This window comes from Acanthopagrus latus, chromosome 16 (assembly GCF_904848185.1).
Source record: "Acanthopagrus latus isolate v.2019 chromosome 16, fAcaLat1.1, whole genome shotgun sequence".
In the NCBI taxonomy this organism is placed as follows: Eukaryota; Metazoa; Chordata; class Actinopteri; order Spariformes; family Sparidae; genus Acanthopagrus; species Acanthopagrus latus.
The window spans coordinates 6,113,713-6,140,217 of NC_051054.1; the positions used below are offsets into that span (position 1 = coordinate 6,113,713).

The 26,505-nt window shown below is 44.3% G+C and overlaps 1 long non-coding RNA gene across 1 annotated transcript; it reads left to right on the forward strand.

Moving 5' to 3' along the window:
- The first annotated feature begins 8,857 nt into the window (after positions 1-8,857).
- LOC119004666 lies at positions 8,858-25,611 on the forward strand. Its single transcript, XR_005070264.1, has 3 exons — positions 8,858-8,942; positions 10,227-10,362; positions 25,181-25,611. It is a non-coding gene; the product is annotated as an uncharacterized LOC119004666 (long non-coding RNA).
- The last annotated feature ends 894 nt before the right edge of the window (positions 25,612-26,505 follow it).

The following is a 26,505-nucleotide window of genomic DNA, read 5'->3' on the forward strand; positions in this document are numbered from 1 at the left end:
ACACTACTTATATTTTGTGGGTAATTTATTTCTTTATTCATATATAACTTATGGCTGGACCATTCCATTTGAATGTACACTTGAGCTTTTTTACAGACCGGACAATTAACTGATTAAAAAAGAAAATAATCAGCAGATGAATCCATAATGAAAATACGCTTTACTTACAGTCCTACAACAGACAGAATGAGCCACAGTGATATCCTGCTTTTACATTAATGCTCGAGTAATTATATCCTAATGATTTATTAGAATAATATCACAGTCACGGGGAACATTTATCTGCATTAAGCACTTTTAATACTTTATAATTATACTTACTTACTTTTGGTCAAGTAACTTTTTCAGTCTCTGCGTAACAGCGTATTTTCAGAGTGTTGCTTCATTTATTTTAAATGATAAGTTCAACCAAAAAATGAAACTTTGCTCATTATATACTCGCCCCTCCATGCTGATAGAAAGTCGGGCGAAGTTTTGTAGCCGGCAAAACATTTCTGGAGCTTCACAGCAAAACAGTGCTGCAGCATTCTCCTGTTCAGCTGAAGTAGATGGGGACTTCAGCTTCAGAGGGTGTAAATAACATCTTTCAAATCAATTTCAGGGCTTCTGGAGACTTGAATCAAGCCGGCCGAGCTGTACGGAGCCTTTTTATGTTCTTTCAGTTGTTTTATTTCGTTTTGAAACGTCCCCATCTTCTGCAGTTGTTCAGGAGAGTGCTGCAACACTGTTGTACTCTGAAGCTCCGGAAATGTTTTGAGAAACACGAAACATGTACATAATGACAGATTTCTTTAGTTGTTGGGTGAACTTATCCTTTAAGCAGGGGAAGTATCTGAATTCTTGCCACCCCAGTATTTAACCCCATTATTAATTAAGTTTCAACTTCAACTGCGTATGTTGTGTTACGAGCAACCTTGTATTTCCCTTCTTTTCTCTATTTATTATAAAGAAAGTCTTTATTGTATTATTCAATCTTCCATTATACATTTATTTGGGCTGAATCAATAAAAAGTAAAAAAACAAAACAAAACAAAACAAAACAACATTTGGCTGGAAGGTAGCAAGTGCCGGTCGGATCGCACCCAGTGCAAACGGTCAAACACGGCAACACAATTCCCCGATGATCTGAGAGGACGTGGAGACAAAGGCCTGCTGGGAAAATACTCCAGAATCCTCACTGCATCGACGTGTGTGAGGAAACAGAAACACGCAGACCTGAACGCACGCTATAAGAAACCATGAGTGCAGAGAAAAGACGCGCTCATAGTTGCAGACACAAACAGAAACACATCGCTCCTCCCGGGTCAGAGGGGACAGCCAATCTTCTGTACAGATTTGTGATGAGCAGTGTGTTTTGCCGGGTCCTGTGGGAACTGGCACAGATAATTAATTTGGTTTCATAAACTTCTGTTACCACATACCCGGGCGACTGGGAGCCCGGCGTAAACAAATATTTGAATTATGGCATCCAGACGTCGACGTTCCCAGGTAATCCGCATGGAGTCATCATGTGCGTAATGCGTGTGTGTGTGTGTGTGTGTAAATGCATGGATGTGTGCCTGTTCTCTTTTTTTTTATATTTACAGATGAGCAGGCATACGTCTGCTGCTGCTGCTGAGTTCCCAGGGAAATCAGAGCACATACAGAAAGAGAGAGAGAAAGCGGGGGGGTGGCGGGTGTGCGCGGGGGGTACAAATAAATAAATTTGTCGAGGAAGGGAGGGGCGCGGGAAAAAAGAATTAGGGGAGAGGAGGGGGAGCGAGGAGGAAAGAAAGGCAGAGTTTTCAGGGAGTAAAAAAAATGTCGACGCCAGGCCTGCTCGCTTGGCAGCTGACAGACGGAGAATGTGGGCTGGTTTCTGGGTTGCAATCAAATCCCTATAAACAGAGTGATCGTTCACTCTGCCTAAACTCTACTGCATTACTGCCAACCAGTGAGGGCGCACACACACACACACACACACACACACACACACACACACACACACACGTGGATGCAGTGATGATAACAGATAGGTCGGGTTTACACACACAGTCTGTGCACACTGGAGAGTAGAAAGTGACGATTGGAGGAAGGAAATTACAAGAAATGTAAGAAAGGTGTTGGAAATGAAAGAGATTATGTTTAATCCCTATATTCCCTCGGGGGGTCAAGGGTCCCCTGGTGTGTCTGTCTCCGACGAACCTTATCGAGCATCGTGATATCTCGGAGGCGGTGCAGGAGTCGTGACTTTGTTGTCGTAAACGCCTGATAAGCTGCTTAGCGATATAATATTCGGAGAAATATTTTTTAAAAAAAAAACTTTGCAGGCAGGTGGTTTAGAATAACAGGATAAGTGGAGAACTTCTGCACCCCAAGGATGGAATTTACCTTTTGATCTCAGTAAGAGGCGGCAAAACACCTGAGTGTGTGCCTCGAAAAAACAAAACAACTGAGTCTGCTTCTCTGTTTGCACACACACCCCAAAAAAAAAAAAAAAAAAAAAAAAAGAAATCGTTGGGCTTCACGTCAGAGTCGATCAAGAATTTCTTCCATCTCAGTCTGGACCAATACGCTGGGCGCTTACCTGTGCACTTACTCCACTCAGGGGGAGAATCAGCGAGCATGGAAACACCAAGTCAGGGAAAAGAAAAACTCTCATTGACTTCGCGTGCTTCTTAATGTGTCTGCCTCAAGGTCCCGCCGTCCTCAAACAGTTGCTCAAATTTTTATTTTTTATTTCTTTCCGCCTCCAACTCCCATCAAACGCTGATATGGGTCCTGTGCTGTGAAGCGATGAGGGTTTGTTTTCTGCACGCGTGCCACAGGTAAGCTGATCACGTGGATTTTTTTGGCTCCTGGAGTACGAGGGCTGACTGACAGTCTGACTGATGGAATTCAGCCCTGCTTGTCTCAAAGACTACACCTGTTCTGGCAGAGAGCACATGTGCGGTTGACAGTGTTAACAGGTGAGTACTGGCTGTTTTCAGCAGCGCATCAAACTCAGTCTGACGGGGCTTTTTTTTATGCTTTTATCCGTCAAAAAGCTCCTCTCGTTTTCAAAGTAGACACCATTATCCCTCTACACCGGATGACCTGAGATTGCAGCCATCCGACTGAGTGCTCATTTGAGCAGACAGGCGCTTCTATGTCCGCCCTAGAGCCTACAACAGCCAGAGAGTGATCATGTGGATAAGTGGCCCACTCTCTCTTTTCTCTCCTCTCTCACAAACTACCAACTACCATGTAGCCAATGAGTCTTTCAACTGCAGAAATGAAGTTTTATACTTGAAAATGATGCAAGTTAATGCAGTTTAAATGCGCTCTGCTCTTTGAATAAGCTGTTTGCCCACCTAAGCACTTGTTTTTGACTATTTTATACACACAAAGTTATTGTTAATAAAGAAATGAGGACCTGCGATGAGTTTTTGTCCCTGTTACTCTGAAGCAGGGCTGTTAGGAGGTCACAAGATAACATTTTTTTTGCCAGCCGCCTGAATATTTCTCCAAGAAAAACACGTTTTAAGTTCCTATGTCTGGTGATGTTTTTGTTAAATTTGAACTTGGACCTTTTAAGATTTTATGATGTGTACCCATCGGGGTTCCAGTAGTTTCAGGTCATTGAAAAATTTAGATGAGAAAAATGATTAATTCAGTGTGTTCAAACTCCTATAGATTAATGCCAGAAGCAATTCAAATAAAAAAATTCAGTTTATAACCCTTCAAAAGAACCAAAAACCCATGCCACGTATTGGAAATGGTTCAACAACAGCTTTGAATTGACTTTGGATCAGCGTCTAGGATGATTTAACTTACATTTCCAGGGATTAGAACAATTCAGATTACCTACAAAATGACTTTTTTTTGGCATTTTGGTGAAATATGTGATAAAACACTTCATTCTAACTTCATAGGAAGTTTTTTTTTTACAAAAGTTCTTTCTGGTTCAGGTTGATGTCTTTTTGTCAATAAGATGTTCCAGCCGTGAGCTTCAACACACCTGTCCCTCAAGGTTTCCCCCTCAAGGACACCTTGTCCTGATTGATTGACAGACCTTGGACAGCTCCTCACGTCAACAGCGACACTGTCAACATGAGGTCAGTCCAGCAGCTGCTCTTGCGCAGCGAGACACACAGTGCAAAACGCACCAACCTGCAGAAAAAGAAGGACGTTTGCCCTCTCCTCTGTGCCTCAGTTTGAAGATAAAGAATTCTGGGTTGCGGATCCGGGGAGGGTCCAATCCGTCTCGCTGTCTTCGGGCGCTGCAGTGACAACGCCTCCATTGTCACAGCTGAGAAATGGTTTCCCACTATTTGCATTTTTATTGATGCTCCAAATTGCAAATAGCTTTCTCCTCCTTCTGTCTTTGTCTTTGCGTTGAGGAGAAAAAAAAAAAGAAAAAAACCCCTCATTTGTTCAAGCAGACCCTATATAAATCACTATAGCACAGTGAAGTGAACTGAACTCATCTCTGAATAAAACATCAGCGCTGCGCACACCGAGCACACTGGAAACACTTCAGTTTGGCTCTTTGAGATTTTGCTGTATTCTGCAGAGCCGGATCACATACAGGAAGAGAAGACAACACACACACACACACACACACACACACACACACACACACACCTGGCATGCTGACACAGATTACATTCAAAGCTCAGGTTTTTGGAATTCTTCTGTCAACTCACTGTCAAACACAACCCACTACATTCAATAAGGGGCGACACAGTAATTGGTCAGACACATTGATTGTCTTGCTGTTTGCTCCACAAGTGCAATATAGATCGGTCCATTACCACGGTCACTACCCTGTGGTAACAAAACAACACTATCTGCACTCTATATGAGCGCAATTACTTATCAGTCAGGGAATTTCTTCTTTTTTCCCCTCCCTCTCGTCTCACTTTCTTTCAAAATGAGCGACCGCGAGCGGCTGAAATTTCATTGTTTATGTATTTATTCATTGTGAAGCAGGGATTACTGACTTTACAAGGTCATTCAAACAGATGAGTGAATACTCTATTGACTGAAATGTAAATACAGGCTGATACTGGGCTCCAGTCACACAGCTACAGAGTACAAGCAGCTGTCTTCATTGTCCTTCATTGTCAGCCAGAGGAGCAATAGTGTTTTCCTTAAACTGCTGATTAAGATGCTCCCGCCTCCATCAGAGTCGGGGGATCTTGGGAAATGGAACGGCAGAAAATGAGATGTTGATATTGATTGTACAATCTGAAACAGAGGGCACCTTTCAGTTTATATTAAATTAAGCGGCAGACATACAATAAGCCCTTTTTCTTTACACCTGTAACCTTAGATGGAAATATTATGGATATTATTTGGAAAAGCCTCATGTCTGAGCGTGAAATAGAGCTAAAAGCTTGTACCAAGAAACTCTATATGAATAAATAAATATTTCTTTTCTTGCAGCTTTCTTTAGGAAAACGCTGTGCTTATGGTCTGTTAGGTTTAGGCACTAAAACCACTTGGATAGGCTTTAAAAAAAACATGTTCTGTTCGCCACAAGCACAGCGAGAAAAAGTTAAAACACAGTCTTGAACCGGGGTCACTGGCTTGGCAGCCTCCTCTCCACCTCCTGATTTGCAAGTCAGGTGAAAAAAACAAACATGTGAGGTGAATGTGATATAATGTCGATATGGTACATGAGCCTGTGACGCATATAAATGCAAATGACTGCCAACACACTGGCCTGGAGAGACGGCACAAATTTGCATTTATTTTTTTTTAGAAAGAAATGTCGTTTTCAGTAAATGTTTCTCAACGGGAGTAAATAATGCATTTGTTGGGAATTGTTTTCAGTTGTGCATTAGACGGGTTAGTCTGTTTTTCATGGCAGAAGGAGGTTGGATGCAGAAAATGACTCAGGAGCTTTGTAATGACAGAACATGTCGCTCAATACGACAGCGTGGCTCACTGATGTGTTTATAAAAGTTTTCAGGAAACAATGGAGCTCTATGGCACAGATGAATGATTCATATCAGTCTTTGGCTATATATAGAGGGCAAAGCTTGTTATATTAAGTTTTGGTCTGTGTGGGATTTGATGACAATAACGTGAACATAAATACAGAATTCTAACGAAGGACTAAGTGCAGATTGTTTGCAGGCAGAAGCCATGTTGAAAATGCCTTCGTGATGAAGAGATGGAGCTGATTAGACACGTGAATCGGAAACAACTGGGGCTGATAACTAAACTGGAAAAACTGCCCAGCATGTCGACATAGGAGATTAAAATGTCTATTTTCCGGTTCAGTTGAGCTGCAGGTGTCAGAGAGCGCGGCGTAAGTTAAAGCGACAGCGGTTGTTATCCCGCGTGTTAAAGGGGCCATTCAGAGCGACAAACAAACAATGTTATCCTTCCTGTCTGCTTTCCGCTGATCCTCCCGTCCTCTCTCTTTCCAACAGTGCTGCTGTCAAATCCTGCTAAGCTCCTCATCTCTTCATCGCATCCTTCTTTCTTCTCCTTTATCATCCCTCTGACATGTTGCACAGAGGGGGTAAAATGGAGTCATCCGTCTGTCTGTCAGAGTGAAAGGTCATTAGCCGGCGAGGGGGGAAGGTCACCTCAAGGTAATGAGAGTGACCAGGCTCTCATCAGCTTCAAAACTATATTTTAAAACCAAGCCTTGATGAGTTTGATACAAGTAAAACAAACTACTAAATATCAGAATCACAAAATGGTCAAATCATCAAACATTATGGCCTTTTCTTTAGAATTATTGATCAAACATGGTACAGAGGGCACGATGTTCATATAAAAATCTATGTATTGTACTCCTGGCAACAATGATTAGTTTATAATGATAACAATGATATTAAACTTCACTGTATAGCACTTATCAAACTAAAGTTACAAAGTGATTTACAGACGCAGGAAAAACGGAATCCAATAAAATGGCAATACATAAAAGCGTCAATGTAACAGTAAGAATGATACAAAAGTATACAATAAGACGTAAAACCATAAAGGAATCAATCAAGTGAAAACACATTTTATAAAGCCTATTTTTTTAAAGAGGACACAGTGACGGTGGCTCACATGGGGTGAAATGATCGGTGATATACTCCGGAGCCGGTCCCATCACAGCCCTTAAAAAGCGATGATTAAAATCTGCTCTGCAACACACAGGTAGCCGGTGTAATGAAGCCAAAATTGGGGTTATTTGCACTCCTTTGTTTGAATTTGCGAGGAGTCTGGCGGCGGAGTTTTGAATTAACCCAAGTCTGGAAAGGTTGTGTTTGCTTAAGCGTGAGCAGGGTTGAGTTACGGCGGTCTAGTCTGGTAGTCAAGTTAATGGAGCGAATACATCATTGCAGAAAAAAGTCTCCGCTTTCTACCTCAAGTGTGAAAACTTTCTTTCCCGAACATGTCCATATAAACAGGTTGACTTTCTCTGGATGTGTGACACTTGGGGTTTATTTGTATTCACCCCGTGACCTCTCCTCAGCACTCGGTGTGGGTGGTATCAGATATTTGTTCTGTATTATCCCCCGAAATACAAATCCCTCACTGAAACGGGATGAAAAAAACATTGTCAGATTCTGCTCGCACCTGATAAATAAAAAAACAAAAACAAACTTCACATCGCCTCCTCTACAAAGAGGATCAGTGTGATTCCCTTGAGAGAGTGGATGTGGAATTCAGCCCCCAACATGTGCAGAGCGCTTCTGACATATTTGCGCTCGCGTGGATAAATGCGTTGCGTAACCAGTAAACCATCTGTTTGAGAGAAAAACGCCAGAGAAAATGCGAGGTAAACAGTGGACGTGATGATGTAAAAATGATTTGAATTAAGAAAGGTCTGCGAGAGCCGAGCAGACGGCGAGTTAGTTAGATAATTGGTCTTTGAGGTGGAAGAGGGGAGGTGGTGCTGAGTAGGAGAACAAAGATCTGAGGAGGAGAGGGGAAGAGAGGTGAGGAGGAGGCGAAAAAGAAAAAGAAACGTGGTGAAGTAGAAGAGTTCATGGACAGCTGGCTGATGAAGGGGCTGAGGGGAGAGCGGGTGAAGAGCGGGAGGGGCGATTCCTAATCTTGTTGTTTTTTCTGCCTATGATGTCTCCTGTCGGAACCGGTTTGCCCCACGCTTGTCTGGGTCCACAAACACAGCACGCCACTCTCTTTTTCCCATGCAACTCAGCACTATGTCAACCTGCGCCGTCTCAGCCTGTTCACACAAAGGATAACACCCGCTCGAGGGGCGCTTCACACACATGTGCACGCAGCAAACGGACACATTTCCGAACCAGCAACTTTTCCCTGACACACCTCTGATGCAGCAACACTGAACAGAACCAGAAGCCGTGATGGTGTTTGTGATCCAGGAGGAGAGATGGAACATCAGATGGGTGATAACATTTGGGAATTTGTGGATTTGAGAGGCCTTATCAGCACTCAACATCCTCTGTGGAGAAGGCATTTGGATGAGTAAAGTGCATTTTATTATTACCACAACAACAGCACCTCCTACTGGTGGGCAACAGAACAGCAGGTGGGCCTCAGGTCTGATCGACTTGAGTGCGACAGGACACACAATGTGACTTTCTGTGCGCTGCTGGTGCCCCAGATTTAAACGCAACGAGCAGATACTGTTTTTGAATACAACATCATTGATTTTCACCTGAAAAAATGACAGATTTAATGTTAAAACAAGTCCCAAATGATCCAGAGTGTGTCACACCGACAGCAGAGAAGGTGGACAGCAGGCAGGAAGATCAGGGCACTAAGTTTTTATTCCACATGACTCGACAAAGGCTGAACTTAATTTCAACCCAAACTAACGAGGGGGAGGGTACGGGGGCGCAGGTGGAGGGAGGCAGAGAAACACAGGTGAACACCAGAGAGAGAGAGAGCGGTGAAGGCTTGATAGGCTTGAAAAAAACACTGGAAACAGGAAAAGGGCTAACGAGACAGATGCGAGACAGGTGCGGAGGGGATGCAGGCTGGTGAGGAGCACAAACACAGACTCCAGAAAAACCCAGAAAACACACACAGAAATGAAACTGAACTGACAAGACCATGACAAAATGGTTTCCCTAAACTTGGATTGCAAATATCACTACTTTCTGACAATTTATTGGAAAATATCGGGCAAAATAAGACGACACAATCTGTGCAACAGTATCAACTTAACAAAAACTCATGCAGAAAGTAACCCACATGATGGATATTCATTAAAATGGATTAAAAACATAATAATCAACCAGAAGTAGCCAGTTTTGAGAGGGTTTACATGAAATCAACACAGGACAGAAAACCACACATCTGTATTCAGTTTAAGTTGGATGAAGAAAAACTAAAAAAAAGGAGGTAGAATAAACTTTAAAATGACTTCATCAGTTGAAAAATAAAGACGCACAGTCGTCTGACGAGCAGCCAGCGACCTCAGCATCAGCAGGAAGATATCACAAAGAAAACAAGCCCATCAAGGAAATGCAGCGGCGATTTGAATGACATCGCCGATCGATAAGACACACGGGCCATCATGGAAAACTGCGCGGGAGCTAAAGTTGTTATCTCCTCACTCATGCTACGTCCAGCAATACGTTTCTTTCCCTTCACCCTTCAGCCCTTATCGATTTTGTCATCTAGCAGACGGAGACATCAGACTCAGGAACGAGCAAAGTTTCAGCGTGTCGGGTTAAACAGATGCTCCGGTTGATGCGGCGAGGACGTTAACAGGAAGTAGCAGACGACTCGCGACAGGAGGGATGAACCCAACAGGCAGAGTGGAGCTGCATTCAGAGAAGCATGCTGGCTCGCACCTGGCATAACGCAACCTGCCTTCCTCTGTGTCTTGGATTCGCGTCCCCCACCCCTTTTTTTTGATTAAACATTAAATAACCGCACATGAAAGCCCATTAGGTAAAAGTGTTATTTCGTTTCAATTCTCACTTTGATGAAGAAAAGAATAAAGTCTGTGTTTATTCAACGCACATCTGTCTCCATCAAAATCGTATCTCATTATGAGGTTTTAAGACTCATTCCTGCTGCCCTTTATTGATGCAAATATCCAGGATGTTAGATAATCTGGCTGCTGATCCCCAATGTACCCATGGGTTACATGTAAAGTAGGATTATTTGTTTTGTCAGAAAGTCAAACTCAACCCAAGTGTGTTTTGAAGCTTGTAGCTCGGTCGCTGCAAAGATAATTGCAGTTTTCCTCCCGAGGTCTGCTGAAAGCCAGGACATAATAGGCCTGTTGTTTACTCATACGTGCTGTTTTTCAGGTGCTTCCTTGGCACTAACCCCTCCGAGAAGGGACCAACTCGGAAGGAACGACAGGCAAGAGAAGGTCTCCGAGTGGGTCTGCATGTCGCCACTCTCCTGAAGAACTTGATGGGTTTTGAGTGGCACTTCATAAAGGTTAGTTGGGCGTCCTTTCTTGTTTTTAAAATGTCTCTCTGCCTGTCAATTGATTCATTTTTGTTTTTCTCTCTCTGAGCTCAATTTGTACTCTTGTTTATCTCTCACTCCGTGAGCTGTGACACCTGAATGCCAGCCGATTAAAATAGAGGACGTTTAAAAGCATTACAAATCAAATGTTATCTTCCAGTCTCCTTTTCTTTCTAAAGTGAAGAGAGCTTCAGCTGAACAGGTTTCTGTGTTTAGACAGTCTGTTCTCACTTCTAACACATCAGGCAGGTCGGTCCCTCTAATGTCACTCCTTATGATATCACTAGTGCAGTAGTATATGTGCTTTATATGCTATAAACAGCAGGAAGAGACCAGGTCTGAGGCGATTGGGGGGCTGGACAGGTCATACACTGGGCTTTCCTTCTGAAGACAGGGGTTTGTGTTCTCTTTGTGGCCAAGAATCACAAGTCATTACTCTTAATTTGGTAAGTAAATGTAAATGATACATAAATTTATGACTTACTGTAGTTATTTTAATCCAAAGTATGATGTTTCCTAATCCAGTGGTTTTGGAGCCTGAACTTAACAAAGTGGTTTTGTAGCCTAAATGTAGCCATTTGTGATCGCTTGACAACAAAAGTCATAATGTGTGAACAGTTTGCCAATAAGATTCCTTTGAAAGCCTGACTGGTCGTTGCGTATGTATAATTGATGACATGATTGCGGAGCCCTTCTCATGCAAAACTAATGCTTGTAGGGGAAGTAGAGCATCATAGTCTGACTGAGCTGCTGTATTTGCTGAGATGGGATGTTGTTTCAGACTCATGACTTAGAGAAGACAACCAAGCAACACAGCTCCTGTCCTTTCTGACAGTTTTTTACTAACTTATAGATTACTAACTTTTTCTTTTTTTTTTTACCAAATAATAAATCCATTAGTCACAAATTTAAAACCTTGCAAGCCTTATGAGACTGGTACCAAAACAACTGCAGGGTGAGTTGTACAAAATGTGAAAGTAAAAGTTTCCACTTCAGTCAGAGATTGAACAGCATTGTGCACAAAGTGAGTCGGTTGTTTGGCAGTTTTTCTGGTGAAAACACTCCAACTAGAGAGCTGAAGTGTCTGTGTGGTCCTCGAATAAGCATGCAACAGATCACTTGCTTGCTCTGAGTCGCTTTGATGTCTCCAGCGCCTCAAGGCCGCCGCTCTCTTAAAGGAATAATCAGTGACATTTAACTGCCTTGTTGTACAAAATGAACATGATACATCAGCGGGGGTTTGCAAGTACCGAACAATGCCTGTTGCTCTCCTGCGACATCAGGGCTTTATAAACGAGCAGTCTCGTCCATCGTCTTATTTATTTATTAAGAAGGAAACAAAGTATTGTCTGTGAGCACTTTAACCTTGGAGAGGGGCTTCTGCCACGGCTGCTGCAGCATCTTTCATTAAAGAGAAAAACGCAGTCTCCCCGTTCTCTCAAGTGAGCTCGGCTGAGAGCTGTCTGCTGAAGCCGAAGATCATTTGTGCCGTGCAGGATTCCAGCAGACAAGAGACGATAATAAAGTGCCACCTTCACCGAAAAATAATGTTACGAGACCTCAAGAGGAACGAAGTGACTGCAGGAACTCAGTGTGAACCGAATCAAACACTTCCTGTACAGTTAAGTAGCACCGACTGTTCCCTCGCGTCATCAAAGTGCCGTCGCCCCGGCAACGGGAAACAGGTTTCTGAACTCACTCCTCTCAGATTCAACCTTCGGAGGAAAACACACCTTCGTGAGGCAGATGAACATCGGCTGGCAGCGTTTGGCCGGCGTTTCCTTTCACAACAGCGGCTCCTCTGGAAGTGCTTATCCACATCTGCAACCTGCCACTGCAACAGGAGATATCTAACAGATGCTCCGCTATTCAAGGGCCGGATCACTTTCGTCAGGTTAATGACGCCCGCAGCTCACGCAGACAGAAGTCGGTACAGTAGCCAGGATTTGTCAGGCTTTTTTTTTTTTTACACGTCAGTCGATGTTGACTCATGGATATGTCACAGGCCTATTTACTGCGTCGGTGCACATGAACTCTGTCTGTACCGGATGACGAGTCTGTTGTGTGAAACCAGTGTCACATGACTGGAAATTGTCCCGAGGACGTTTTGAAATATATCCAGTGGTGTGGAGCTCACAGCCCCTCGTCAAAAATATCCCAGAGGTTACACACCACAAGTGTCTAAAACAATGATCTCCGGCTTCCACCGTGACTGTACCTCCACCAACGTCCCCTCCTAAAAATAGAAATAATTATGCTTACGTAGCCCGTGACACGTACAAATGTGAATGTTACTGCTGTTTGCAGAAACGTTAGCTGGCAAAAAAAATGTTCCTGGCTTATTGAAGTGAGAGTTTTTGTATCAAGAATTCACTTTCAACTTTGAAACTTCCCTTTGTATGTTAAAGATCACACATGTGCCGATCTCACTCAAGTGATCCATCAGCACTTCACTTAGAAATGTTCCTAAACCCAACAGGGGAATATTTTCTGTTTCCATTCCTTTTTGTTAGTTGAATATTAGTCTGAATTAGAGCCCCATCAGGATGCAGAGAGGTTAACGTCGATCAGTCTTGAGAAGTGTAACGCCGCACACACGTACAGGAAGTGCGAGCTGCAGGCGAGGATGGATGGAGGAATGTAGATAAAGACAGCGAGACACGGAGGGAGGAGTGGCTGATAGCAGTTGGACAAGCACTTGACCTTTTCCTCTCTCTTTTTTTTTTTTTTCTCGCCACATGCTGCTCCACCTCACTTTAGCTGCACACACACACACACACACACACACATGCAGACAGGCCCTTGGGGTGTGTTTAGCCCTGAGGATGCCATCTGTACCTGCCTGTTTGGTATGCAGCGAGCTCTGCCCCCCACTCCCAGGGAAAACTATTCCCCCTTTAGCTGTTTGTGGCTCTACCTGCCCCCACTTAGCATACCATTATGTATATTTGTACATATGTGGGATAATTTTTCCTTTTGTGTGTGCACGCATGATCTGTTTGTTTGTTGTCTGCCTCCCCGTATGCGTGGGTGTCATTTCTGTCTGTTGTTTGTGTGTTGTAAGACAGGTTTTAGAGTATGGTGCTGACTTTTCTTGAAGCATCGGGGACTAATCCTTCAGTGATGGGAGACCAGCTGTTGTGCTCGACAGCGAGATCATCTTAAAAGCTTCACATGTCTCCCGGCTGAGTGTGTAAATTTGCCCCCGATCTAGTTTATCATGGAAATTATATGGTTGTGTACAGCTGAATAACCGATCAGGACTATTTTGTTATGCACTGTATTAAGTGCACGCTTGGATCTGTCTTTGTTTACGTGCGTGTGTTGGTGACACGCGCCGGGAGCACCGCTCCAAGACCGGAATGAACTGAGGGGAATGGATCAGCAGTATTTTTTAATTAGTGTAAGATTTTTTTTTTTTTCTGAGCATTGAACGCTTGCATGCATGGGAAAGGCTTGATGAGAATGTTCATATTTGCCTCCGATTTTCCCGCGTCCCCGTCAATGATATTTAAAACTTAATTAACAGATGATCAATAGTGTTTACACTGTAAAGCGACTGGGGCAGATTCTAATTAGAATATCCATACATTATTAATGACATTAGCAAGCTCTGAAAATTAAAAGGAGACAACTGCCGCGTTCAATTAAGCCGGCACTCACAGAGAAAGAGCGTCGGCTAAGGAGTCGTTGGAAATGAAAAGCAACAGCAGAAGAGCGAGGGAAGGAGCGAGCGAGGCGCAGATCAAGGACGAGATGGATGGAGAGCGATCAAAGTCCAGCCAAGTCAAAGAGAGTTGCTTATGTTGGCTGTAAGTCATCTTAAGGCTAAGTGACATATTATAACTGAAGGTTATTGCTGAGATTAATCAGGAATAATTCCCAGTGTAGTAATGATGTGTTATATCACAGAGAAAATGCAGCTGGGGACTCAAGCTACCTATAGAGCTCGGGGAAGGAGAATATATACACCAGCACAGAGTCATTAGAGTTACAGATATGCACCTGAGCCCCTCTACAATAAAGACTTAGACAAGGTGTTTAAATAACATCAGCAAACCTCAGAGGGTCACTGTGATTTATTGCAACGTGGGAATCATTTTTATAGTTTTGACCATCCTTTCTGGCAGCTCTGACACCACTGTGCTCACAGCAGTGAAGTCTAGAGGGGCAAGAAACACGAGTGGTCAGACAGTCAGACAGCTTACTGAGGTTATCTGCTCCACACTGAGCTTTTTCAGACGCACCTGAAATGTCGGTAATACACCATCAGTGCATGAGAAAATTCAGCTTAATTCCCAATTAAATGAAAAATTCTACAACATCTCACCACCATTCTGGGATTATGGAAAGAGTGCAGTTACAGCAAATAAACTATGAAAAAGTTCTAGTTTGGTTTAGATGACTAAAAAGACGCCATAATGGTTTTGACGAGACTGACGCGTGAAATATGTGGACACACTCCGCGGCACTAAGTGCACAACGATCACCGCACTGTAACTATGTGAGCGTCCACGCTGATGAAAGGTTCGTTAAACAGGAGCGCCGAGCACACGCTGCACGCTCCAGCTGTGCGAGCAGCCTGGAAGGATGGATATCGATCACCTGTTACTAATGTAGGCTGGTTGCACTGAAAAACAAACAAAAAAACAAACAATCCCCCGAAGGATGTGGTTTTTACAGAATTCATGAGGAGATGAGGAGTTCTTCTCTTTTTCGTCGTCGTCTTTTGAAGACAAATTTCACAAGTTCTTTTGTATGACTCAAAATCAATTACCCTGCCGCTTCGTCAAAGAGGACTCGGCGAGAACAAAACAAGCTGCAGGGAGCCCATCAGAACCAAGGACTCTCTGGAAGTGGTAGAATTACTTTTTTTATGTGTAATGTGCAGACGAAAATATGTTATGCAAGTCTTTTATAAGTTGTATAATTAAACAAGACTGAGATATTAGCGTAGACCTACTGAAGAGTTTCACAATTAGCTCACATCAGAGAGGTCGGCTACAGTTAGAAACAATCATAATCCTCATCAATTTGGTCTGAATGTGATTTCAAACTCTCGTCTGCTGAATTAAAGTTAGAATTGCTACATAACCCTTCACCAGCCCAACGTTACGTACTGTGGAGCCCTTTCACACTGGCTAAAAAATCCCACTCAACATCTGGATCGTGACTTTCATGTAAATGGGTCCAATCAGGACTCAGGTCAGACGACTCTGCAGCGGTCACAGGTGTTTATCGGCTCCAGCTCTGATCGGCTGTAATGTGAACACACCGTGCTGCGGATTGGACTGCAGACGTTGCAGCTGTGTCGCGGCTGCCGGCTGATGCGAGTCATTTACGAGTCATGTACGCTACTGACATGTAAAATATGCAGCTTCTGTAACTTCTCTAATGCATCAGAACTGATACGGCATTCGGCAAAAATCAGGACTGTGCCGCCAAAGGATGCCGGGATGGAAAACTACAGCAAGTGTGATGTGTGTTTGCAACATATTTCACCGTCTGGCTTTGTTTTCTCCATAAATATAAATCTTTTCATCTAAATTCTTTTTGAGATGTTGCTGCAATCCCAGTTTTCGTACAAAGCGGAAGAATGGCCAAGGGCACGATAACAGGAGACATGTTGTATTAAACCGTAATTACCCTTTAACACTCACTCTCAATAGTTATATCAGCCTCAGTGCAAAAAGAGAAAGACTGTGAGATCCGTGGCTGAAAGCAGCATGTGAATATCATCGTAAGTTCATCACGGTTCAGCCGCTGCCAGCCGTGTCAGGGGAGTAAGAAAGAAAACTTCTGAGGGTGAAATGTAAGAAACTCCAAGTTAGCTAATTACAAAAGGAGCTTAAACACTCATAATTAGCCTTTTCTATTGTAGTATCGGGTTATCACAATGTCATGTCAATGTAATTTTAGAGGGAAGTGGAGGAGAAGTGGAAAGAAAAGTGGAGTTAGATTTGAAAAGTAGCACTTAGAGGCTCAGCTGGGAATCCACTCGAATCATTCCGAAGGCATTTGGTCCCCACTAGTGGTTTCAGCATCCATTATACTGCACTGACGTGACGCACATGGATGTTTAAATTAAAGGAGAAAAATGAGGGTTGGATTTTTTTTCTTTTTTTTTTTTTTTCCACCGGTAAAAAACCTTTTTTTTTTTTTTGTTGAAGTTAGACCAACTGGGGTCTTACAGCAAGTATGTCACAAAAGAAAGTACAGAATCACGACCCGATGTAAGATGAATATCAAATAACATTCACCTGTGCTTAAAAATATGAGTGAAATATAACACAGAGATCCAGTGTGTTCTTCAGTGAGGTGCTGTGGTTGGATTCTGGTACTGTATATTGCCCGGCTAACTATCTCCAGTCTTCATGCTAAGCTACGTTAGCCAGCAGCTGGTGGCAGCTTCATATCAGCTCAAAACACAACAGTTGTATTGATTTGATATAACAGACAAATCCTAAGCGTGCTTCCTTACTATCTCACCTAAACAGCCATCATCATCATCATCATCATTTAACAGGTGTGTAGTTTGGTTGTACGTGTGTGACTGAAGACAACAGAAGAGTGTGGAGTGAGAGAATGAGTGCTGACAGAGAGGAAACTGTGAATAAATAATATATCAGATGATCGAGATCATTTATTTATGTGTTTTCACTATTTTTGCTTTTTCGTTGTTGCGCTACCATAGAAATTATTACCTATGTGCCCCAAAAAAGTGGCTAAGTTCCCAAAAAAGAGGTTGAATTCAACCTTTTTTTTCCCCCCGGGTCCTAAAACTTATAACATTTTCTTCTATAAATGTATCTCTGCAGGTAACTCCCTATCACTATGCTCATTCATATTTTAAGATGCTACAAATCATAATAAATTCCAGCCCATTAAAGAGTCTGACAAGTCAACAGAGGAAGACTCTGCAGCTGAGGCTCATGCTGGATTTAGAAAGAAAAACCTGTCAAAGTGGGGTCAGCCTCGGTCTTATGCTCTCCTGGACTCGGCCAAGAAGGAACATAAGAATAAATCTCAAGCTGCTCCTTTAAATTGACAAGTGTCGGCGTTCACAGATCAGTCCTGAAAAACATCACCGGCTCAGGAGATAACCTCGTGGAACTAAAACTCATATTCAACGCAGAGTTGAAAGGTTCTCTATTTAATGTCCTTGAGACCGATGTAGATTCTCTCTGCTGAGACTTTTCAGCATAACATCGGCCTCATAAAACAGTAAACATCTCTGGAGAGCGTACATGCCCTGGCCATTGAAAGGCAGCCAGAACATGGACACTATAACATTCCCGTGAAAAGCCTCTTCAATAATGCTTTTTTAATTGGTCCTGCAGAGATTAGCAGGGCCCTATTGAAGCAGATCACACGACCCTGAGTCTTCAGACGCGGGATGAATCGCTGACACTGTACAGCGAGAGTAGTAAGCACAGATAGGATTCTCGGTGTCATTCATCAGAGGGTAATAGATGTGCCCAGTAGGCCAGAAAACAAGAGAAAAGCGAGGAGCGGCGAGGAGGGGAGAGGCAGGAGGGATACGTTCATTTCATCTGCGATGAAAGACAAGAGACACAATATCAAGACGTTTGGGAGGCCATCTTTCACCGTCTCTTTACTCTGGTCGTGTGTGCATGTGTGTGTGTGTGCGAGAGAGAGAGAAAGAGAAAGAGAAAAGGGTAATTTGATTTTCTGTCCCTCGTCTCTGGCAAAAGATCGGGACGACCAGGCAATCTTGTTCACTGAGCTTCCAGTTTCACTTAAACTTTCAGCCTTGAAACACAAGCTCTCTCTCTCTCTCTCTCTCTCTCTCTCTCTCTCTCCGGTTTTTCTTTTTATGCAGCAAAAAATAGGTGCATGAACACACACACACACACACAGTCTCATCTCTCACCCTCCGTAATTAAGCCTTCATCATTGATTCTGGGGGCGTTTTGGCCGTGTAACCCAATACCAGCAGTAACATTTCTTGCATTCATAACACAAGTGAGTGTGTCTGTCTTATTTGTTTTTCGCCGGTGTGTGCGTTCCCGTGTGTGTGTGTGTGTTGGCGCGTGGGGTCGTGTTTCCTTGGATACACTGATGGGCTCTCAGACCGCTTGTAGCGGTCCATTAGAGATCAATGGGATCCCTGCTCCTAATTCCTACTATCAGGGCGCCTCTGATCCTTATCTGCTGTGTGGAAAATGCAGTCAAAGCCATTTCATCCCATCACGCACACACACACACACACACACACACATGCACATACACACACCATACAAACAGTATGTATGCAGAAGCATGGATGCACTCACAGGCATGCGCCACAGCCTGTGTATAGGGAGATTTTCTCACCCACACACAAACAAATCTTCCAGGCGTCAGGTGCGTGTTTGTGTGTGTGCAAGCGCGCGCGTGTGTGTGTGTGTGTGTGTGGTGAATGAGGAGGAGATGAATTTCTATTGAAGTCTGAAGCACAGATGATCATTGCTGTGAATGGGCCCCGAGGTGATGGTGGTTAGACCGTGAAAGGCAAAGCTCCTGAGCTCAGGATTGGTATCTCAAACCCACAGTTGGAGAAAAACAAGCCAACACACGGTGACACAGCCGCAGAGGGTTTGGGTGCTGCTGCTGGTTGATATCCTCCCTCAATCTTCTCCGGGGAAACAGTTTAAAGACATACTAAATATACTAAACCATGAAAAAACGCTGTGCAGTCGGCGTCTTTTGGTGATGGCAGCGAGGTTTTTCCCGCACGGCCTAATCCAGAAGACAGAATTTGTCTTTGGTTTTGAGAACGTTGAGAAAGTTTAACAGGTAACAGGAACGTTGACTGAGGTTTATCTGGGGAAAACAAGCATGCTCGACTCTCATTGGACCACAGAGTGAATAAGGGCGGGACTTCAGGGGTCGATCCAGTTTTTGTCTTGGTTGAAAGGTAATTTTTGGAAACTTCTGGAGAAATAACCGCTCCCGCTTCACAACTCGGTGGCTCGAAGGATTCCTCACACACACGTCTCGTATGTTTGTTCTTGAGTGTGGTGGTGTGTGTCGGTGTGTGTACTTGTTTTCCTTATCAGCTGTGACTTCCATTGTGGCGCTGCCGTTGTGCTCGGGCGCTCCGAGTGTAATTCGAAGAGGTAGGTTACTGTTCGGGTAAAGCGATACAGCGGTAAACGGCATTGTTATACGGGAAGCGGGGGGGATAACGGAGCGGTCTAGATTTCACAGACGATCTCCAGCTGCCGTTATCGCACCGAGTGTAATGAAACCTTTACTGGTCAGAAAACAACAGCGGGAACATCTTTCCTCGTCTTGTCCCCTTCCACCCAGTATCCCTCCCTTCTTGTAACCTTTCTTCATCCTCCCGTCTCCTCTTTTTTTTTTATTTATTATTATCTCCCCCATCACCCTTCTCCTAACCTTCTCCCATCATCATCTCTCGTTTTTTTCATTTCCTATTTCTTCATCTTATCCGTCCCGCTCATCGCGCCATTTTTCCTGCATCCTCTTCCCCCCCGTCCTTCCCTCCTCGTCTCTCCCTCCTCCGAAATCATCGTTGTAGACACTGGCCATTGGGGAGGGAAACACAGAGGATGAAAAGTAGAAAAAGACACCTTCATCTACTCCTTTTTTTCTTCTTTTTTATTTTATCTCTTTGACTTCATCTTTTGCAATTTCGCTCTGCCCTTTTTTCTCCCCACCGTCCACCACCTTTCAGCCGCTCAAAAGACTTATTTTCGTTCGCCAAGTTATCAACCTCTGTGGAAATGTCAAACGTATTTTTTTGTGAAATTACAATACGGCTCCGTCTTTGGCCGAGCGGCGGCGGAAGCAGACACGAGCAAAGCAAAAGATTGTTTTGCTCCAGAAATCCCTCAGATTTAAGCCTCTCAGACAATCAACCAATTTAGTTAATAAACTACATTTTCACAACAAGTCTTGCCGTTTATGTTGTTTTCCTGCTCTCGGCGTGTTTCTGAAAGCCCCCCCCTCCCTCTCCTCCCCAAGAGAGCTTTTTCTTTTTTCGGTCGAGCAAATTAAAGACGGCTCAGAAGAGGCTCTCATCACGCAATCAACTAATCAGCCGCAACGCCACACACACATCCCCCCCACCAGCCTTATCATTAGAGGGCATTCTATCCTCATTCGGCCTCTCTGAGGATCAGTCCATCACGCAGGCGGGAAACATAAAAACACACTGTTCTTATCCCGTTCGAAAAATAGATTTATTGATAGGGTCTTTCTTTGATGGACGGCCAAAGCAGCCTCGTAAAAAGGGCCCATTCTCCGCCTCAGATGTTTGCAGCTGTTGTTTAGAGGCCTGTGTGGTTAAAAGGGCCTCAGCGGGCCACTGGTCCAGCGGCTGGTGTTCACCCCCAGGGCAGCGACGTGGAGGCAGTGGAGGGGGGGGGAGGCACGGAGGACCTGGGAACCCCCCCCCTCCTCCTCCTCGCCGCCGCCGCCACCCTCTCTCGCCGCTTTCCACCGGAGCAGAACAGCGGCGAGCTTTCACAGCCGAGAAACCACAGAGACGCAGGAGGCTGATAAGAGTGAAACAAGCCATTGAGTCTGGCTCAGAGAGAAAGTTTTTCATTCCTCCATAAGTGTGGGAAAGAGTTATGCCATGGGAAGAAAGATATGTGATGGGAAAAAAAATGTCTGCGCTGCTGAGAAACAAGGGGAGTGTATAAAGGAGATTTAATTAAAAATCGACTCTTGATGGGATTACTTTTTTGAATTGGAGGATTTTTTTTTTTTTGTTTAATGCACTCGTTCTTTCTTCTGACTCGGCCTGACCTTGGGTTGCCTTCGCTGCCTCGTCATCTGATAGTAGAGATCAAATACAGAGCGCCATCCCTCCACCGTGCCCACCTATCTGTCTTACCCCCCTCCTGCCTCCACCTCTCCACCTCTCCATCTGGCCTCCTCCCCCTCCACCCCTTCCTCTCCCCTCCGTCCTCGTCCCACTCAGGTCTGAACAAGACAGATGAAAAGAACAACCGATTCTTTATCGCCCCGATTCTCTATCTCATCTCTAATCTACTGGACCCAGCATCCCCCCCCACGCCCTGTTCAGCTCAGTTCAACTGTGTGTGTGACTCAAAGTGTGCGTTCATGCGTGTGTGTGTGTGTGTGTGTGTGTGTGTGCAGCTTCAGAGTGATAAACCGATAGCATCGCTCTCTCATCCCGTTCTTCTGCCCCACAATGGGCCTCATAGACCGTAATAGTGCTTTCTTTCTCTTTCCATCACCCTCGACGGCACAGTCTGTTCTACCAAAGTAGTTTTCACATCACTATTTTCTAGATTGGCCAATTTTGTCTCTGACAAGAGCACTGAGCACGTGCCCCCGCACGGAGTCTCCACCAAAGCGGCATCGGTGACGCGACTTTAAGAGTCAGGTCGCAGGTTCCGCTTTGGCGAAATCTTAAACGTGACAATTGGCGTCATGGTTCCTTTTGTATTTCGACTTCAGAGGGAACAATTGCACCATACAGTGAAAAAAAAAAACAACCAACGCCTTGTGGTTTCACTGATGAGCTTGGGAAATAACGCTGCATCCACAGCATTACTGTCCATTGTAATGTCTTCATTGTAGTCGCACAATCTGAATTCCCCCTGAATGCACAATCAGTGGCTCAGACTAATGAATACAGCTGCCTCCTCTGACCTTGGCGGAGATGAGCGAGTCCCCACTGCCCACACATGCATGATTACACACACATGCAGCACACACACACACACACACACACATCTGGCATCTGCACGACACGCATCGAGCGGCCTTCCTGTCAAGGCGACGTGGTAAATGAGTCTCCGCTCGATAGTCCGGGGGGCCTCTCGCGGTACAAATTATCATCGTATTCATGAGCTGACAGAACTGTTACAGACAAGTATCGGCTCACCTGGTGTGTTGCTGGCAGTTACAAGAACAAACTGAGTATTTCTTTTCCTTTTTTTTTTTTTTTTAGCGAATCAATGCATCGACCGATCCGTAACGAGAGAGAGCACACGGGTGTCGGCGTGGAGCGCGCTCACTCACACAAGAGCTGTCAGTGTCCGCAGGTCGGCGGGAATTATTTATGCGACGTAGCTGTTGTGTTAGCTTATATTTGTTAAGCGATGTTAAGCTGCTGTAGAAGCCTTCATTTACAGAGACGCCTATTCCCCCCCCCGCCGCTAACTGCACCCCGTGGCGCACATCCATCCATCACCGGTGCAGGTCAGGCCTATTTGTTTGTTTAAAGAATATCCATTTCAGCGGGCAAACAGAGCGTGTGTACATTAGCTATTTATAACCCCACATGAGCGTAGCCGTGCCTGCTGGACACAAATGGCCCGCGCTTATGGAAAGCTGTACATCATGCTATGGATTTATATTAGACACAGAATCAAAACATATGCGTCTGTCGAGTGTGTGTGCTTGTAAACGCTGGAGGACAAGAAAAAGCGCATTGTGTTCTCAGCGTCCCTTTTGTCCAGAGTGTTTTGTTTTTTTCTTTGTTAACGCCTGAAGTTATTAAAAATTTGATAAAGAGAAACAGTTACAGTAGACTTCTCAGCTGAGCTGCTCTCTGTAGCGCAGAGGAGGAGTTTCACTCAGTACAAACAGATCTGGAGAAAAGTTCAAGATCACACGTTTCTTTCCTGCTTTTTTATTTTTTTCCACACGTTTTCTTTTCTGTGTTTCAGCTTTCGTCACTCTCACCTGCCGTGTGTTTCTGCTCGCGTACATCTTCCTCCGGCTTCCTCTGTCCTTGTACTTTTGCTCCGGTTTCATCTCAGCGTCACCCAGTTTTCTATCCAGAGCCGCTTTATACGCATTCAGAAGGACAGGACGTATGTTCTGAGCGCCTTTGTCGTATTGATGAATGAGAATAATGTGATGGCTCGTTGATAAAGATGAGTCATCTGCTGATGCTTATTATTGCAGGGACAGTCTTCTCAGTGAACTCCTCACTGGTAGAGGAGCGACGTCATCACCTGTCAGCCACGTGAAAAACAGCTGCAGTGAAATCAGAGATGAAGGTTGCTTTGATTGTTTACATGTTTTAATGCTCAAAGAACACAATTTTTTTTGTCACTTTAAGGCCCGCCCTCCCAGATACCCAAAGTCTGCTCTGATTGGTCAGCTCACACATGCCTGAGCCAGCAACGCTAAGCTGCTAGGCATCAGTTCTGCAGTATGTGATGTAGTTTGATGTCACAGTCAAGGAATTAAATGTGGGACTACCAACGAGGCGTTTCAGGAGCAGTTTTTTTCCGTGGGAGAAAGGAGCTTCTGTTGGTGTGAGCTTTTTTAACTTTCAAGATCTTTTACATGCACAAGAATCTTTATAACACAATTAAAATACAAAAAAATACCAACAGTTCTCCTTTAACAGTAGATGTTTTCCTTTATGAGGAAAGAACATTTAACATTTGATGTGTAATTTCGTTATCCAACCTGTCAACAAAGCATAATTTCATTTACCATCACGACGCGTGAAGAAATCACATTCTGCCTTTTCGTTCCGTGCAGCTCGACTTCACACGTCACCGCTTATTTTGAGGACCAACTGTGCGTGTTTGCTGATAGAATATTTAGGATGAAAATGAAGCTGCCAAACACAACATCATACAGAGCTGGGATGCCAATCACGCACATCACAAGCTTTAATGGCTGCCTGGTGAATAATTTCAATGCAAACACCGACAGTTGGCTTCCAATCTGCTCGTCCTGAAGATCGGGACGGTCTAGAAATATCCACACAAACAAGGGTCTGATCGTTTAAACGCTTTGTTGTGGGTTCGTCTTTGTTGGCAGCTTCACAGACAGAGAGAGGATGTGGTTGATTTAAGTGATCAGTCGACTTTTTTTTTTTCTTTTTTTTTGCAAGTTTTTTTTTTAAAGCAATACTGAGAAGCTATGTGTGCATTAGAAGAGTTACTGGTTGCTGTAATCACTCCTGTGAAGCGATCTCTCTGTAGAGTGACTACACTGCAAAAGATGGAGGGCAAAATCCGCTGCATCCGCTCAAAAATGTCTGCTATCTTGTTCTGCTTGGACGTACTAAAACCGTTTTGGGCACATAGCTTGTCGTCTTTTTGTGCAGATTATTGTTGCGCTCGCGGATAAACTATAGATGTGCCACCCCTCATACTCTACAGTCCACTGGAAAAATTCTGTTATTATTTTTTCTTTCATGCTGTTATTTCAAGTGTGCACAGCTCCCTCATCTGAAATGCATGTTTGATGCTTTAATATTTCATTAATAGTGTACCTCCACAGAGGCCCAACAGTTCCCTTTAATTAAATCGAGCCCAATCTGACATCAAACTCTAAAGCCCTGTGTACTCATTAAAGCTTTACCATAATTTCCGCTCACCAGAGCTAGGATCCGCATTAAATTGTACTCACTGCTACTATAATACGCTTGTTTTTTTGTTTTTTTTTGCATCAAGAGCCATCTTCCACACATGTGTCGTGGAAATCTGTTCAGTATTTTGTGTGTGAGCCCGTCTGACCGGGGGCGAGATGTCACTGTTGGGTTCATTTTCGTTTGGTTTATCAGACACCTCAACAGAATATAAAATAAGCACAGCAGAAAATCTGGACCACTGTGTGATTAACGATGAAACAACAGAAATAATTTCACATTTCTCCACAATGCAAATCAACTGCCAGCATGAATGCATCTAGAAAGGTTGTTTCCTGAGTTTAGGGGCATTCTGTGTTCTCTCCACCTTCTCCATCCTTAGGTTGATATAGAAACCCCTAATCTCCACTTGACCTCCCCCCGCCTTCTCTCATTATCTTCCAGATTTTTTCTCAATCCCTCCTTAACCTCCACCCGTCCCTGCTGTTGTCAGAAAGTGCTCCAGAAGCCAAGGGCAGATGCCCGAGGCTCTGTCCCTGGACGGCCTTCCGGGTCTGAAATATACAGTTTTCTATACCCTGCGTGAGATCGAAGAGCCGACCTGATGCCACATTGGCCTGCCAGCGTCCAGATTACACATGCAGCTGACATGGAGAGCTGTTAACTGACAGATGGTTGAAGCATGAATCTGCATTCAAGTCAGTGAAAGCTCGAGGCTTAAGGTTCTCCATGCTTGCACATGATAAACAGTAGATGTGTGTACTGGCTCGCTGTGGGTGTGTGTCATTGTGTATCGGCTTGTGTGTTGTATTGTGCGCTCAATATTTGTAACTCGGCAGCTCCTCATGCATAAAATAAATCATGTGTGCCATTGACTGTGCATGTGTGAGCGTATTTTTGGGTGTTTGCCGGGCCCAGAATCAGCAGAATGCCGCTGGAATGAGAATAAGTGTGGCTTTGCCATGGCAACAGACGAATGCCAGAGCAGACGGGAGCAGCGGAATTAAAGCCCAACGCTCATCACAGCAGGCGGAGAAGTACGGAGGACCTGATTAAACCACCAGCTCTGCTCCTGGAGCCCTCAGCCTCGGCTCTTTTTCATCTCCCATTTCGGTCTTCTGCGAGATGCGGCAAAGTGAAAACCAGCCCCGACGCCTTCAGATTCGTGTCGACACAAAACACTTGTGTGCGTATCTTTTATTTCTTGCTCATCTGGCGAGCATCCGCGTGTTCTTACGACACAAAGACGCAATAATGCGCCAGATAATACATTTATGCGCGGTGAACGGCTGACAGCAGAACGAGTGATGCATCACCAGCCCGAGCGTATCAAGGTAGACGTCGACCTGATAAGTGATTCAGACTTTAAACTTGTCTGCTGGTTGCATGACAGAGATACTTGATTGGTTCATCACCGCTCGATGGAGCGCTGTTCTTACGCACACACACTCATTTCTCCACAATACACACACACAGGGCTCTGACTAAGTGTGGTGATTGATAGCTTCCAATGCACTGCTCAGTAGTTGGGCTGACTCACCAGAGTGTGAACTGGCTGGTTTCTGGCTCCATCCCCAACGTCCCAAACACACCAGGCTAATCCCCTCTCCCCATTTTTTTAAGGGTCAGCAGGGAGGTCTGGACCTCTTGTTTTTTATTTTCACTGAGGCAGCAGAAATACATGGAGGGAGACAGAGGAGGATGACACGGGGTTGAATGTCACCTTAGGTCAGCGGGTTCCTGAGGCAAAAGTCTTGACCTTTTTCCCC